This window comes from Saccostrea cucullata, unplaced genomic scaffold (genome assembly GCF_032062105.1).
Source record: "Saccostrea cucullata isolate Sc308-1 unplaced genomic scaffold, CSIRO_AGI_Scuc_v1 ctg85, whole genome shotgun sequence".
In the NCBI taxonomy this organism is placed as follows: Eukaryota; Metazoa; Mollusca; class Bivalvia; order Ostreida; family Ostreidae; genus Saccostrea; species Saccostrea cuccullata.
In genome coordinates this window covers 258,292-275,000 of record NW_026929712.1, presented here as the reverse complement: position 1 = coordinate 275,000, position 16,709 = coordinate 258,292, and the positions used below count along the sequence as shown (strand labels likewise).

General features: G+C 36.5%; 1 long non-coding RNA gene across 1 annotated transcript; it reads right to left on the bottom strand.

Annotated features, from left to right (window-relative positions):
* Positions 1-1,368: 1,368 nt before the first annotated feature.
* On the bottom strand, positions 1,369-11,151 carry LOC134281963 (uncharacterized). The gene is made up of 2 exons (XR_009995197.1): positions 10,789-11,151; positions 1,369-1,620 (listed from the first exon to the last, which is right to left on the bottom strand). It is a non-coding gene; the product is annotated as an uncharacterized LOC134281963 (long non-coding RNA).
* Between the last annotated feature and the right edge of the window lie 5,558 nt (positions 11,152-16,709).

Sequence of the window (16,709 nt, the reverse complement as noted above, 5' to 3'; positions counted from 1 at the left end):
GGTCGGCCATTTTGGCCCCGCCCTACCCCTGGTTGTCATGATTTGAATAAACTTGAATTTGCACTACCTGAGGATGCTTCCATATAAATATGATCAATTATGGCTTTGTTATTCTTGAGGAGAAGATTTTTAAAGAATTTTCCTATATATTTCTATGTAAAACTTTGGTCGGCCATTTTGGCCCCGCCCTACCCCCGGGGTCATGATTTGAACAAATGTGATTCTACACTACCTGAGGATGTTTCCCCATAAGTTCCATCATTCCTGGCACAGTGGTTCTTGAGAAGAAGATTTTTAAAACATGCCACCAAATTTTCATTAATTCTCAATTATCTCCCCCTTGAATGAGGGCGTGGCCCTTCATTCAATAAACTTGAATCCCCTTTACCCAAGGATACTTTGTGGCAAGTTTGGTTGAAATTGGTCCAGCGGTTCTTGAGAAGAAATCGAAAATGTGAAAAGTTTACAGACAGACGGACAGACAGACAGACGGATGCCGGACAAAATGTGATCAGAAAAGCCTTCGGCTCAGGTGAGCTAAAAATGAAATGTTTTATTTTGTTATGCTGTATCTGTCATTTTTATTAAAAGCTACCACCAATGACGTCATATGTGTACACTAAGTAACTTGAGAATTGATCATGATGTATAAAGAGAATTTTGCCAAGACGGCATAAAAAATACGCAAATTGGATTTTATAAGCATATATCGTGAATATTATCGAAGACAGTCAGCTATATACCGGCCTTTCCTCGGTCATTCGTGACAAAAATAATGCAAAAGAACAATAGTAAGCTGGATATTTCAAAACATGAGATTTGTACAAATCGAAAGTTTGTCTTCTAAAATACTTGGAAAATGATTCTAGAATCCCAAGGTTATTTTACTGACCGAAAAGTGGGATTCTAACTTTTTAGGCAAAATAGATGTTTTTGTCCCCTGCTTTCACTGAAAGTGGGGGTACATGTATTAATTTGGGTCTGTTCGTCCGTCCGTCTGTCGGTTCATCCATTCGTCTTTCTGTCTGTCTATAAGGCTTTCGTTTCTCTCTGTTATAAAACTTTCGTTTCCGTGCGATATCTCGAGAACGCGTTGAGCTTTCGCACTGAAATTTTACATAAGTCTATGTGGCCTAAAAAAAAACCCTTATTGATTTTTAGGTCAAAAGGTCAAAGTTTAAAGTCTATGTGTAACACTACCGTTTCCGGGCGATATTTCAAGAAGATTTTGAGCTTTTGCAATGAAATTTTATACCAACAATCTCTAGGGCCTCTCTCACCCCTCTCAAAGTTTCCCGCCCTTTTGTTTTATAATGTCGTTTCTTACTATTTTTAGCACAGGGGGAGAGTCATTACGTATAATAAAGGTTGTCGGTGGACTTTTTATTCTTATTTCATCTATTAGAATGGTTTAATAAAATGCTGAATTAGACACCATGCATTTTGTAAAACTTTGACAATATCAAACGTGAATATAAACATATGTGACCTGTTGTTTGCATATTATTTCCAATAGAAGGAAGTGGATCCGTGGTGTACCGGTGTGTCCCTCTCTTATCATGTAAGACGTCCCTGATTCGAGTCCCTGATAATCCATTTTTTATATATTTTTTAAGATACCTGTAACATACAGAGAAAGACTTGGGTGAATAAAAAATACTGTACAATATAAGTGCCGGAAAAACAGAGGTTGTATCTACCATTTCTTTGGTTTTGTGTATGTCAACGTCTCACCACTTTTATTTTTAGCTTAAACAACATTCAACTGGAGCATGCAAAGGTGAGAAATATGTTCTAACTTTTTTTAAAAATTGCATCAAGATTTTTGGTCTACTTACATTCATTCCTGGTAACTAAGTAAACTTACTCAACTTTTCTGCGCACGCGTACAATAAGAGGGAGTATTTTTGCAATATTTGCGTTCTAGGGCAAACTTAAATTATTTTTACTTTTATTTTTCTCCATAGAAATAGAATTTTTAGGTTCTGAAACCTGTAATTTTCTGAAAAACTTACACTTTGAGGAATTGAACAAAATTTACATGGGCCATGCGAAAATGCTACATTTGTCAATTTTCCCCTTTGTGGTTCACAATGTCTCTTTAAATAAAAGTATTCAGCATATGAAATCTAAATTTTACGCATCTGGCTTGTACAAACCCACAAACTCACAAAATCATCATTACAATGTGAAAAATATATTCTATATAAAAAGAATCTTCTATACATATAATAAAGAATAAGCAATTAAATCTTATATCCATATTGGCACTTTTTATTTGCTTAAACATACATGTATGCTTACATTTTTATAATTCTACAAATTCAGTCAGGGGCATTATACCCCAGCCTCCAGCTCCCAACTCCAACTCGAACTGCGCATGCGCATGGTCTTTTTAACCCAAGCTGAGAACATAAATTCTCTGAATTAACTTGTTTGACTACATTATCTACTTAAAGAAGTTATGAAACGCCGGGGTACTCATTTCACTATTAATAGAACTCACATGATGCCGTGGTGATGGTACACGTCTTTGCGTTACACACTCTTTTATCTTATGCAATAGTTAATTAAAGTTTACGTTTATCAGCGGGTTTGGTAAAATATCAAACTTAATTTTCTTTAAAAGTTTTAATTTCACAAAAAATGAATTATATGCGTCCTTACATACATATGTAGCCGCGTAGTCCCTCTTTTTCCTCAATCCCACCGCTCTCCTATTCTCCCCAATTACCTCTCTCTCCCTAATCTCTCCTCCACTCTCCCCACTCCTCTCTGCCTCTCTCTCCCACTCTACCAACTCCCCCCTCTCTGTCCCACTCTCCCCACTCCACCTCTCTATCCCACTCTAACCACTTCCTCTTTCTCTCTCCCACTACCTTTCTCTTTTTTTACCCATTTCTTTCCTTAACCCTCTCTCTCCCCACTCCCTCTCTCTCTGTCTCCCACTCTTTCATCACTCACTCTCCCCACTCTCTCTCTCTCTCTCTCTCTCTCTCTCTCTCTCTCTCTCTCTCTCTCTCTCTCTCTCTCTCTCTCTCTCTCTCTCTCTCTCTCTCTACCACTAACTCTCCACACATATCTTCTCTCTCTTTCCCAATCTCTCCACACTCACTCTCTCTCTACCACTTACTCTCCCACTTTCCACACACTTTTCCTCTCCCATTTTCTCCCCAATCACCCTCTCCCTTTCTCTCCCAAATCCCTCTCTCCCCACTCCCTCCCTTTCCAACTTTCTCTCCCCACTCCCTCTCTCTCCTACCCTCCACCCCCAATCTCCCTCCACTCCCACTTTCTCCCCACTCCCTCTCTCACCCACTTTCCCCACTCTCCCCACTCCCTCTATCTTCCCACTCTCTCCCACTTTTTCCATTCCCCTTTCCCCCATCCTCTCTCCTACTTTCTCCCCACTCCCTCTCTCCCACTCTCTCCCCACTCTCTTTCCCTCTCTCTCCCAACTCCCTCTCTCCCCACTCTCTCCCACTCTCCGCCCACTCCTCTATCACCACTCCCTCTCCCACTCTCCCCACTCCCTCTCTCTCCCCATTCCCTTTCTCACTCTCCCCACTTCCTCTCTCCCCCATTCCCTCTCTCACTCTCCCCATTCCCTCTCTCCCCACTCCCCCTCTCTCACCACTCTCTCTCACCACTCTCTGACTCCCCATTCTCTGTCTCCCCACTCTCTCTCCCCACTCCCTCCCCACTCTCTCTCTCCCCTCTCCCCACTCCCTCTCTCTCCCACTCTCTCTCTTCCCTATCCCACTCTCTCTCCCACTCTCTCCCCACTCTCTCTCTCTCCCACTCTCTCTCCCACTCTCTACCCACTACCTCTCTCTCCCACTTTCTCTCCACTTCCTCTCCCACTCTCTCCCACTCCCTCTCTCCCACTTCTCTCTCCCCACTCACTCCTCTCTCTCTCCCCACTCTCTCTCTTCTCTCTCTCTCTCTACCCTCTCTCTCTCTCTCCCATCTCTCTCCCCACTCCCTCTCTCTCTCTCCCCACTCCCTCTCTCTTCCCTCTTTCCCCATTCCCTCTCCCACTCGCTCCCACTTTCTCCCCACTCCCTCTCTCTCCCCACTCTCTCTCCCACTCTCTACCCACTCTCTCTCCCACTTCCTCTCTCTCTTCCCTCTCTTCCTCTCTCTCTCTCTCTCTCTCTCTCTCTCTCTCTCTCTCTCTCTCTCTCTCTCTCTCTCTCTCTCTCTCTCTCTCTCTCTCTCTCTCTCTCCCCACTCCCTCTCTCTCTCTCCCTACTCTCTACCACTTTCTCTCTCTCTCCCCACTCACTCTCTCTCTTCCCTCTCTCTTCCCTATCCCTCTCCCACTCTCTCCCACTTTCTCCCCACTCCCTCTCTCTCCCCACTCTCTCTCCCACTCTCTACCCACTGCCTCTCTCTCCCACTTCCTCTCCCACTCTCTTCCCTCTCTTCCCTCTCTTTCCCCACTCTCTCTCTCTCTCTCTCTCTCTCTCTCTCTCTCTCTCTCTCCCCACTCCCTCTCTCTCTTCCCTTTCTCTCCCCTCTCACTCTCCCACTTTCTCCCCACTCCCTCTCTCTGCCACTCTCTTCCCACTCTCTCTTCCACTCTCTACCCACTGCCTCTCTTTCCCACTTTCTCTCCACTTCCTCTCTCTTTCTCCCCTCTCTCTCCCCACTCCCTCTCTCTACCCTCTCTCTCCCCACTCTCTCTCGTACTCTCTACCCACTACCTCTCTCTCCCACTTTCTCTCCACTTCCTCTCCCACTCTCTCCCCACTCCCTCTCTCCCACTTGATCTCCCTCTCTCTCCACTCTCTCTCTCTCTCTCCCTCTATAATAATCTAATAATATAATAATAATTATATACATGTATAATAAAAGATTTTATTTTTAAAGTGGTTCTTGAGAAGAAGATCAATATGTGAAAAAGTTTACAATATTGTGATGGTGACAATGATGACAGACAATGGATAAATTTTGATCAGAAAAGATCACTTTATCCTTCAGTTGGCTGAATTCGAAATGAAATTGAAATGCAGAACAAGTGTGCCAAATGAACAGAGTAATAAAAATCACCAAAGTAAGCAACTGAATTTCAGAGAACCTATTATACAAATAAATGTCACAGCTGAAAAAATATAATAATGATAAGCAAACTCAAAGAATTGTGTATCAAATATGAATGCCTTGTCATATGTCATTCAAAAGTAATAACCAAAGTTAAATTTTTGGAAAATTATGTCAAACATGAAGGTCAGGGGGTCCAAAATCAAAGCATGTTCAGAAACATTTTGTCACAGGAAATTCACACATTTTTATAGCCCTATCTATATTTTCTCAATCATAAAAAATAAGGAAAAATTCCATTTTTGAAAAGTAGGTAAACTTTAAGGTCAAGGTTGCAGTGTTTAAAAATACAGTATATGTAGAAAGGTATTTCATAGGTAATATACATGTTTAATATGTAAGTGATACCTTTTCTCTTTCAAAAGTTATGACTAATTAAACATAATAATATTTTTATGAAAAGTAGATCAAACTTCAAGGTCAAGGTCACAGAGTCAAAATTCAGAGTATAATTGGAAAGGTCTTGTCACAGGTGATGTAAAAGTAAAATATGAAACCCCTATCTCTTCTTGTTTTAAAGTAGTGTCCAAGGTTAAAATATTTGTGACAGACTGATAGACAAATGATATTTAGAAATGTTCCCTCACTTTTTCAAAAGCAGGCAACAATAATGAATGGAATTTCAAAAAAAAAAAAAATAGCAAATTCACAAAAATTTGAAAATAAATCACTTATCAGTAATCAATATCAATTTAAACTACTCTTAGTCCAAGTATGAGTCAATATAATTCTGATTGAGAACAATAAAATTTAAATAAACAAAATCAAAGTAATTTCAATTCAACTGACTTTTTTAAATAAAAAAAAAACAAATTTATGAAGCTCAGAAAGAAACAAAATCAAAGAAATGTCAAAAAAAAAATTAAAAGAGGAATGCCACAACATTTTACTTCATAGATCTTTAAGACTTCCCTAATTATGGTTTCAGCACTGAAATGCTGATAATACATGTAGCTTAATCATTTAATATGAATTTTTAGCATTTTTTCAAAGAAAATGAAAACAAGAGGTTCACATGGACCACATCGCTCACCTGAGCACTGTGGCTGGGAAAAAAGTAGAAACTGGTTTATTATTGAATAGTTTATATCCAAAAGTAGTCCCATGAACAATCATCAGTTTGCTATTCTTGATAAGATGATTTTTAAAGAATTTTCCTATATATGCCTCTGTAAAACTTTGATTGGCCATTGTGGCCACGCCCTACCCCCGGGGGTCATGATTTAAACAAACTTGAATCTACACTACATGAGGATGCTTCCATATAAATATGATCAATTATGGCTTTGTTATTCTTGAGAAGAAGATTTTTAAAAAATTTTCCTATATATTTCTATGTAAAACTTTGGTTGGCCATTGTGGTCCCGCCCTACCCAAGGGGGTCATGACTTGAACATCTTTAAGTAAATAATATAGTTAAAAAGCATCTATTTTGCCTAAAAAGTGCTGCTAGAATCCCACTGTCCCATTAGTAAAATAATTATTACACACATTCGCATGAACCCTTACCCGATGTTTTGAATTTCATACATATGAACTGAGAATTTTTTTAAAACCATCCTTAACTTGGGATTCTAGCAGCAATTACCAAGTATTTTAGAAGGCGAACTTTCCATCTGTACAAATCCTATGTTTTGAAATATCCAGCTTATTGTTGTTCTGTGGCATAATTTATGTCACGAATGACCGAGGAAAGGCCGACTAGGATACGGATATAGCTGACTGTCTTCGAAAGAGAATATAATTGAAAAAAATAAATTAGCATACCTGTTTATTTAACTGAACTCCATATGAATTTCACATAATATTCCCGATTTTTGCTTTTGAACTCCATTTTACATATCTTTGTACATGCCGTCTTAGCCAAATTCTCTTTACACGACATGATCAATTCCCAAGTTACTCGATGTAAACATATGACATCATCATTGGTAGACTTTCATCAAATTGACAGATACAGCATAAGAAAAGGAAAACATCTTATTTTTGTTAATTTTTACATGTTTCAATATATTTCGTAGAGTTAAATTACATCTCTAAACACCAATATTACGAAAACCTGTGTTCTAAAATTGACGTCATCTTGCCCACTTTGACGTCATAATGTTTCACTGACTTAGTCAAGGCAGAATATTCTGTATGCTTCCTTATCACCCCTGCGATACCACCAAGTTTTTATTGATTCCCAATTATCTCCCCTTGAATGACGGCGTGGTCCTTCATTTGATCAAACTTGAATTCCCTTTACCCAAGGATGCTTTGTGGCAAGTTTGGTTAAAATTGGCCCAGCGGTTCTTGAGAAGAAGTTGAAAATGTGAAAAGTTTACAACGACGACGACAACAACAACAACAACAATGACAGACAACAGACAAATTGTGATCAGAAAAGCTCACTTGAACTTGAGCCTTTGGCTCAGGTGAGCTAAAAAACTTTTAATTTCCAAATTAAATTTTGGCTGTAAGTGAATACATCATATGAATATCTAATGAAATATGTAAAGAAAAGCTGTATAACAGTGACGTAGCATCAGTTTTGAAAGTGGAGGGGGGGAGTTGGCAGCCAGAGAAAAAATTCTTACCTGAACAAAAAAGTTGACAAGCAAAAAAAAAAGGGGGGGAGCAACCAGCCTTTCATTTAGCATTTCAATAGTAATTAAAAGTTATATTTAGAAAAAAGTGGAGTGCTGCTACGTGCCTGGTATAGACACTTATTTTTTTTAATAAAAAATATTTATGAAAATAAAACACATTATTTGTGAATATCTTTAAAGTTGTGTTTAAAACCTTCACAAAACCAGTCACAAATGGGGAGAACATGTTAGTTAATCATATGTATAAATTCAAAGAAATTGAAATAAAATCGTCAAATTTTAGAGAAATTAATTTTTTTTAATTTTGGCCAATCAAGAATTGTATCTAATTAATTATAATAGAAATAAACTGTGTAATTATAATAGAAATAAATAACATATTTTATCAAGTTAGAATACTTGTTTGATTAGGTGTTATAAGGGTTAAAAAACAATTGACCTTGACAATCAAATAGATTTCTTAAGGTCATACGCAACATATTTTGAACATTATTGGGTTTTTCACTGGAGTTGAAGAGTTCCACTAAATGAAGGACCTGTGTGTAATACTTTAAATGACTATATATGGATTTATATACCTCTTCTAAAGCAAATTTGATTGGAAAAAATCTGGATTTTATGTTTTGTAATTTTTGTATATTTTTCTTTGAATAATTCAAAAATTTTCATAATTTGACATCTTCCAAAAAACCCTGGTAATGCATGCTGAATTTTTGTCTATGAACATCTGATGGCACTATAATCTTAAATTAAGAATATCTTGAAAAGTTATCAGTAGGTAAAGTATGTTGTGTAGTTGTCCTTAATTATAAATGCATGAAGGATCGAGGCATAAAATTAGCATTTTATTCAGCTAGTGTTAATTTTGATCAGGATCAGTTTAATCTTGAATGGGTTAGGTCCAAATCTTTAAAAAAAAAAAATAGTTTCTCAAAAATTTTGCCTTTTCATTTCAATTTCTTTTTAAAATATGATTGACAAACATGTTCTCCTCCGTTGTGACTTGTTTTGTGGTCTTTTTAACCATATGTTAAAAAAGTCTTGACAAATAATCAATGTGTTTATTTTTTTTTTATAAAAAAAAAATAAAAAGTCTATCAAGCTTTTCTTTACATATTTTATTAGATATTCATATGATGCATTCATTTACAGCAAGCTTTTGAATCGAAAGCATCTAATTTGCATATAATTTTTTTTTTCATTTTCTTTGAAAAAAGATACCAAAAAAAAATTCATATAAAATAATAATTTAAAGCAATATGAGCTGCATTTTTAAAAATTTTATTTTGCTGGTAAAATGTGTTATTATGATTAATCTGTATGTAATCTAAAGTAAAACCCTTATGATCAATAAAAACTAACTAAAGTTTAAAAATGTTTCAGAATAAATATTTCTGTATAACCGAATATACAGTATTGCATAAGAAATCATTATTGTACAGGACGACAATAATTCAATTTTGCTTCAATCAATGCGTTTTACAAGTTCTTTCATAGCAAATATGAACTACAGAAGTTTATAAATGTTCTATTTTTCTGTCATATTGAAATAGTTTATTACAAATTTGCAACATTTTTTTCTGATGTCAAACATGCAGCTCATATTGCTTTAAGAGCCAATAATAGTCTCTCAAAGTTAAAATCATTGTTTAAAAAGGATATGACTTAGAGATCTATGAAACAAAATGTTGGTGTGGCATTCCTCCTTCATAACTGATTATTCTGAATAAAGGGCAATAACTCTAGTTCACTTTAAAAATTAGGTCTAATTTTGCATACACAATAGAGAACAATTGAAAGAACAATTCAAATGGCAATGAAAACAAAATGAATATAATGTATACACAATAAAATTAGATTCAGTGAGTGAAATGAAAATAAAATATGAGCAGATGAAAGAATAAAATATTGGCAGTCTTATTCAAATCTATGTACTCTCTATATAGTGAGCAGGTATAAAGGGTGATATCCTACTCAGTACCAAAATTTTCAGTATACATGTACTTTGATATTCACTGCAAAAATAAACTAAGACAGACAGACAGACAGCTAGACAGTCAGACAGACAGGTAATCTATAGCTACCCTTACTGTTGTCACACACCTACTCTATTTCACTTGATAAATTTACAAACATATATATACATGTAAATACCTATTTAATGTATATACATGTGACTAAGAAGGGCAAGGGGTGGGGAGGACATTACCTGTACCTATATGAACATTCTCCCACAGCTTCCACAGCTCGATCTGTCAACATCTGTTCAGTCCAGTCAGCATGCAGTTATCAAATAATATACATATATGTATAATCACTATCATGCAGTGCAATGCAAAGGTATTAGTATAAGAATCTGAATTTTAAAACTATAACAGGTCCAGTCCAAAGACTATTACTACCTACAGAGCTATTAATAGCTACCTATGTATTTAAAGCTACCCAAAGTAGCTATTTTACCTGCTTTCTGCTTTACTTGCATTTTGTGGCCAAATGCGGGAACGGCGCAAAATGGTGAGCACAAAATTTCTTGATACAGTCACACTGATGATGAATACGACAAAAATTTTGCCAAAAAATGATTACTTCGTTTATTATCAATATTGCAAAGAAACTAATGTAAAATTGCTGATTCAAGAAGTAATCATTTTTTGGCCAAAATTTTTTCGTATTCATCATTAGTGTGACTGTATCAAAAGATATGATATTCACCATGTTGCGCCGTTTGGTCTTTTGGCCGCCAAATGCAGAAAATATAAAAAGTAGGTAAAAGTAGCTACTTTGGGTAGCTTTAAATACCTAGGTAGCTATTAATAGCTACGTAGGTAGAAGTAGTCTTTGGAATGGACCTGTATAATAATATTATATCAATGACCAATACAATAAGGACAGGGCACAAATGTTTTGTTTTCAATTTACATGTACGTCTATATAGAGTAGATAGTATTGCAAAACAGACAGACAGACGAATGTACAGACATCCGAATCCCTATAGCTATATATACCCTCCCACTTTTCAAGCAGGGGGCATGAAATACTTAACTATTTATACTGTTTAGGTAAATAAGTGCTGTATGGTAGATTTTCTTACCAATTGCTGGTGGAATAATTCCAATTGAATAGCCAGTCAATGCACACAGAAGTCACAATATAAAATCACAGTTCACAGTGTTGATCACTATTGTACTTAGGCTAAAGTCAGCCAGCACAAAACTCTCACTGTTGACAGTTAAAACATATTGTAGCTCTCACAAGGAGGAAGGTAGAGGTTGACAATCATTCATCAGCTAACTGCTTTATCCTGAAGTGTTAATGCACCATCCATCATCAGCAACCAATTAGAGCTCCAAATGTAGTAGTGGTCTTATGTGAAGAATATAACACACACATAATTATGGGTCCAATATTCACTTAATATTGCAGTGTTAATATGGACGGATGGATTCAGATGTAGTGGTCACAACCCTATAATAGAAATAAACAATATTAAGCATAAACGAGATGTGTTTGTGAAACAACTGATGCTCCCACATGGTAGATAATAGTGAGGGTTGATTTTTCTCATATGCAAGTCAAAGGTCAAGGTCAAAAGATTAAAACTGTTGATATCCAAAAGAAGGTCTTGTCACATGGAACACTACTGTGAAATATGAAAGCCCTAAGTGCTAACTGTTAAAAAGTTATGACCAAGGTTAAAGTTTTCAAAACTCAGGGTGAAACTCTTAAGTCGTAGTCAAAAATATCTATACCCATTGAAGGTTTAGTAAAATATTAATTAACATGTTAACCTAGCACCAGCTCAGGCCATCCTTAATAAATTGTTTGTTTGGAATTGCCGCCCGAAGGTTTTCAGACAGAGGAGGGAGGGAGTGAAATTATTGTTTTTTTTTTTTTAATGGAAGAAAAATTTTTAATTTTTCATAAAAATCTCAGTAAACAGTTAATACATTTTCTGACTTTAAACAAAAATATCTACAATTAACAAAAAACAAGAGGCCCATGGGCCACATCGCTCACCTGAGAATCTTTGACCATTCTGTTGTTTACCAGATTTCCCCCTTGTAATACATATTGTGACCCCACCCTACCCCAATGATCATAATTTAAACAATTTGAAATCTACACTACCTCAGGATGCTTCTACATAAGTTTGAGCTTTCCTGGCCCAGTGGTTCTTGAGAAGAAAATTTTAAAAGATTTTTCCTATATATTTCTATATAAAAATTTGATTCCCTATTGTGACCCCGCCCTACCCCCGGGTGTCCTGATTTGAACAATTTACAATCTACACTACCCCAGGATGCTTCCACATAAGTTTCAGCTTTTCTGGCCCAGTGGTTCATGAGAAGAAAATTTTCAAAGATTTTTCCTATATATTTCTATGTAAAACATTGATTCCCCATTGTGGCCCCGCCCTACCCCCGGGGGTCATGATTTGAACAATTTACAATCTACACTACCCTAGGATGCTTCCACATAAGCTTTAGCTTTTCTTGCCCTGTGGTTCATGAGAAGAAGATTTTCAAAGATTTTCCCTATATATTTCTATGTAAAACTTTGATTCCCCATTGTGACCCCGCCCTACCCCCGGGGGTCATGATTTGAAAAATTTAGAATCTACACTACCCCAGGATGCTTCCACATAAGTTTCAGCTTTATTGGCCCAGTGGTTCTTGAGAAGAAGATTTTTTAATGACCTCACCCTATTTTTGTCTTTTCTTGATGATCTCCCCTTGCGAGGGGATATGTCCCTACATTTTAACAATTTAAATTTCCCTTCACCAAAGGATGCTTTGTACCAAGTTTGGTCCAAATTGGCCCAGTGGTTCTTGAGAAGAAGTCGAAAATGTGAAAAGTTTACAGACGGAACGGAAAATCTTCCTGCTTGTGATCAGAAAAGCCACTTGAGCCTTCGGCTCAGGTGAGCTAAAAACATAATTTTACATAGATATCTTAACTATATTTCAGTGTTTTGTATGGTGCATGTGATACATGTAATGGGCAAAAAAATTGATTAAATAAAAAAAATCTTCCTGCTTTTGATCAATAATTTTTTTTCAGGAGGGGGCATTTCAATGAGGCGGGAGGCAATTCCAAACAAACTATAATTTTATTTTGGCCTCAGCTAGGGCTTGATATTCCTTTCATCCAGGTCTTGTAAAAGAACCCTGTCCCAATTAAACATTATGACTCTTTTTCCCAAAATTTTGGTAAAATACACCCAATTTATAAGCAAACTGACTTTTTCTGTGCTTTTTATCATACAAAAAACTTGAATTTTCAGAATTTAAGGATTTATTTATTAATATGTCAATAGGGAACAACCCTTCAATGTATTGCTTTTTTATGCCCTGTTCACACGATGAGTTTAATTCGCAGTAAATAAATGCAAAGTAAACTAATGCGAATCAAATTAATCCGAATTAAATTGCGTTCACACGACAGCTAATGCGAAGTAAACTAATGCGAAATAAAATTTTTCTTCTACACTCAGGCGTCAGTAAGTCTATTGTGACGTCATTTGTAAATCACGTCATGTATGCAGAGCCATCCTTTGATACATCATGTAGAGGCTGCAGGTATTCATTGATTTTAGTGATTAACATACATTTCCTCAATTTTTTAACCATATAGCACAAATACCCATATATAACCACCACCACGTGCCCTATGATTTAATTCTGGCCTTACGCATGCGTCAAAATTTAATTCGAGTTAGCTTCGCTTAGTGTTCACACGGAGCTAATGCGAAGTAATTTAATGCGCAGTAAATTAATTCGAATTAAACTAATTCGCATTAAATTCTCCATGTGAACGCTAAGCGAAGCTAATTCGCAGTAACTTTACGTTTAATGCGAATTAAACACTCCGTGTGAACAGGGCATTAATCGTAAAACTAAATATACAAGGGAAATGCCGCATATGCCATAGACCAATATACACCCACTCAAAAGTTATGGGCAAGGTTAATTATTTTGCATACAAACAGGCAGATGGACAGGACAAAAACTATATAATCCCAAATATTTGATTACGAAGACACAAAAAATGTAACTAATATAAAATGCACATTTTCCCTTACATGAATACAGATCTGACTACCTAGATTTAGTCACAACTGTACTTTTTTCAATTTATTTTATTGTTTTACTTACCTTGACTGGACCTGTCTGTTCCTTCCCAAACTTAATTGTTCATATGCTGGAAGAAGTAGTCACAAGTTTGACAACTAAAACAGATCATAAAGAAATTAAAAGAGTCGAACGAAATTTGCTCTAGATTGAAAGAAAAACAAGATGTGTTTGTGAAACACTGCAGGATGCCCCTGTATGGCAGCTAAAGGCTGAGATTGAAGTTTCTCAAATGCAGATCAAACTCCAAGGTCAAAAGGTCAAAAAAATTTATACCTGTTCACAGGTCTAATCACTTTGAAAACATATATGTGAAGTATGAAAGCCCAAGCACCATGCAATTGTTCTTAAGATATGGCCAAGGTTAAAGTTTTGATTTTTTTGTTTAAGTATGTCAAAATCTATGGTCAAGATCAAGCGTTCAAATTTGGGGGTACCCAAAGTAAGGTCGTATATGTCACAAGGAATACACCTGTGAAATAATTTAAGAAAACCATATAGCCCTATCCAATAAAAAATTATGCATCAAGTTAGTTTTTGTCAGCAAAGACAAACAGATAAACAGACAGATGGAAAAACACCTGTCAGACAAAAACTATTTACCACTGGATCTTGATTACAAGGGCATAAAAATTAACAATAAACTTACAAGGTAATATGCACATAACAAGCTGATAAGGACTATAGTGTATAGCTCTTGCTATCTCCTTTCATTTTTGAATTAATTTACAAGTTATTTCCCTTGATTGCATAAAAGTATATTAAGACATTAATTTTGAAAATTAATATTATTCATAAATAATATTACTTAATATATATACATTCCAATGCAACTGTTTCATATTTACATTTACATATGATAAAAACATTATAATTCACATGATTATCCAATAATCACCTGTTTCACTGGCGGATTTAGAGGGGGACCAGCCCCCCCCCCACTTCTGTGTTAAAAATATGCATACCCAGCCCCGTTCTTTGTGTCCAAAATACTTATGATTTATAAGATTTTACAAGTCTGTGTCTGTGGCTGTGGGCCCCTACCCCGACTGATTTCAACCTGCCCCCTTTAAGATTATTTGCTCCGTCACTGTGTTTATCTGTATATGGAGCGAGGCAAACTCAATAAAGCTGCATGAGGATGTCTGGTATACTATACACACATATATACATACCAATAATCTGTCAGGTTTCAGGTTTGTCAGGATGGTTCTAATATGGCAGACTTCATAATAGAGACATGCAGTAAGCAGTCTTTTTGGTGAACAAAGGCTGTTCACCAATACCGGGACAAATTATAAAGTAAGCCTATTGGCTCTTCAAACCACATGATATGTATCACATGTCTGAATTTGTCCAAATAGGTAAAAATAGCCATAGGCATTAGGAAGAGTAATGATCATTCAACAGCAAATGAGAATAGGGCAATACAGGAATGCGTATCCAGTTGTGTCAATCAATGGCGGATTTAGAGAGGACCAAGCTCCCCCCCCCCCCCCCCTTTTGTGTCCAAAATATACAAGAAATTTAATAAATTATTTTTTTATGTGGTTGTGCGCCCCTCCTCCGACCCCCCCCCCCCTTACAAGATTCCTGGATCCGCCACTGATGTAGAATAGAATTTATTACCAAATTAGGGCCTATTGGACATAATCATATACATGATAAAGTAATAGACAGAATACAACATATGATGAGGAGCGGGGTCTTTCATTCTTCCAATTTACCAGGTTAAAAAATATATACTAAAACAAGTTTCAAGTTACCATGGCCCCCCGGTAAACGCGAATATGTGTGAAATGGGTATGAATAGTGAAAGATTTGAGGCAATAGATCTCACCACTACCCCTTACACACCCCCCCCCCCCCCCCCCCCCTTTCACAGAATCGAAATAGGTTTTTGACGTTTGGGGGAGTTTAGTTTTTTTTTTTTTTTTTTTTGCTTGTGAAGAAATTTGTGGGATTGGATTTTTTTTTCTGGCTGGGGTGGACCCCCCCTGGAAAAAATTTCTGGATCCGCGCCTGTACAACATATGATGAGGAGCGATTCTTTCATTCTTCCATTAAGTAAATATATTGGTGGCCTTTTAAGTTTCATGCACGATGGCTGTCCGTCCGTCTAGTTGTACGTCTGTCTGTCTGTTACGCTTTGGGGTACTCATCTCTTATCTGCAACTCCTCTTATACCACTGAGTGAAATTCAATGAAACTTTCACAGAATCGTAATAACATATAGTCCATGAGCCACTGGGGGTTTAATTTTTGGGTGAATAAACTTTATAGTGATATTTGGTAAGTCAACTTTTTCAGGCACGTAGTAAAAAATTTCCCAGGTTGGCCCCCCCCCCCCACTTTCAAAAACGACATTACCTTTACTATAGAAAATGTTTACTGAAAGGAAGGTTGGGCCCCCCCCCACATTTCATCACAGTGTAGTGTTATATAGAAAATTTACAACCAGAAAAAGTTTGAATTGAAACATAATTGGACTTGAAAAAAGTTAGCCAATAATCCCCCCCCCCCCCCACCACGATAAAATAGGAATTTTGGCTTTGGCAACTTTTAATTTTTTTTATTTTTTTTTCTAAAAAATGTGCTTGTCAACTTTTTCAAATATTTAGTATATAAAAAAATTTTGGACGATAAGGTTGGCCCCACCCCCACTTTCAAAAACATTTTTATACTTTCTGCCCCTAATTGTAATTTGAAAAGATTAAAGCATCAAATCTGTTGTGGCTTCAATGCTGGAGACACAGTTATTGCCCTTTATTTACTCAAATTAGGTATTTTGAGCTAAATATATTTGCAACCAGCAAAGTATTTGTCACACAGTTCACAGTTGCCAACCGTGATAGAAAGTTCTACCAGAATTACTCAGACA